Here is a 1,185-nt window from a genome sequence, read left to right on the forward strand (position 1 = left end):
CAGACGCAAAAGAATCAATGGATTCTATTCCAACCTGATTGAGAACCGACAGATGATTAGCCGTGCTGTGACAGAGCATAGGAACGTTTTCACTGAGAGGATGGGAGGTAGCCATTGACAACGGTGACACCCTACATAGAGCTTGCCATGGAAGGGACCCTGCGTGTGGGAAGAGGATTTCAAGGAAAAGTAGAAATTCAAAGGACAAAGCATCTCCAAAACTCCAACATATTTCTCATTACTGCACACCAAGTAACGATTTGATTCTCTTTTATTTTTCTAATAATTCTAAACACTTTGACTTCTTACAATTAAATCCAAATAATCTTATTGGCCGCCTGACTAGGATTAATAAAATAAATATAGCTTGCTTCAAACCAATAATCTCTGTGGGATCGACCCTTACTCACGTAAGGTATTACTTGGACGACCCAGTGCACTTGCTGGTTAGTTGTGCGAATTGCCAAAGAGTTAGATTGCATTTCGTGCACCAGTCATCAGTAATTCTTTTGTCGCAGATTGCTAAGCTTATTGGTGAATTAATTCCTTTCATATATGTAGATTTGATTAAGACTTGTATAGTACTAATATGAATCCATCCAATTTTAGATCTTTTTTGTTGATCCTTAATTTTCTCAATCTGTTTACTCAATTCTTCATCGTTTATCAAAGCTATTTCAAGTTCTCCATTGGTGGATTTTATCTTTATAGGGGCTTCAAGTTGAATTTTTCCATAGTATATTATATTTTTTCTATTAAAAACTTCTTTTAAAAGATTTTGTTTATTAAAATTTTCATTTGATTTGAGATTTAATTCTGTTTTTAGAACAGCCTGTTTTTCATTATCTAATAAAGCAGATAATCTATAATAATCAGATTCTTCCGTTAATTCTAAACTTTCTAAATAATTCATAACTATGAGATTAGGATAAAGGCGTACCTTTTTGGAAAAAAAAAACTTTTTTTATTTAGAATATTTACATAAGATGTTTTTATCTCCAAAGGGGAGATTGTAGATACTAACTCCAGAGGGGAGTTTAGAATTGGTTTTTCCTAAGGAAATTCTTCTTCAGACTATAGAATCGCCTCGGCAGCTTCCTCCTTGCTCCCCTAGCATATGAGTACTCTTAGCCTCCTGCTTTCTATTGTCTGATGCTTCTGTAATTGCCTAAGCAACCTATTTAT

Source organism: Arachis stenosperma, chromosome 9, assembly GCF_014773155.1.
Source record: "Arachis stenosperma cultivar V10309 chromosome 9, arast.V10309.gnm1.PFL2, whole genome shotgun sequence".
Classification (NCBI taxonomy): Eukaryota; Viridiplantae; Streptophyta; class Magnoliopsida; order Fabales; family Fabaceae; genus Arachis; species Arachis stenosperma.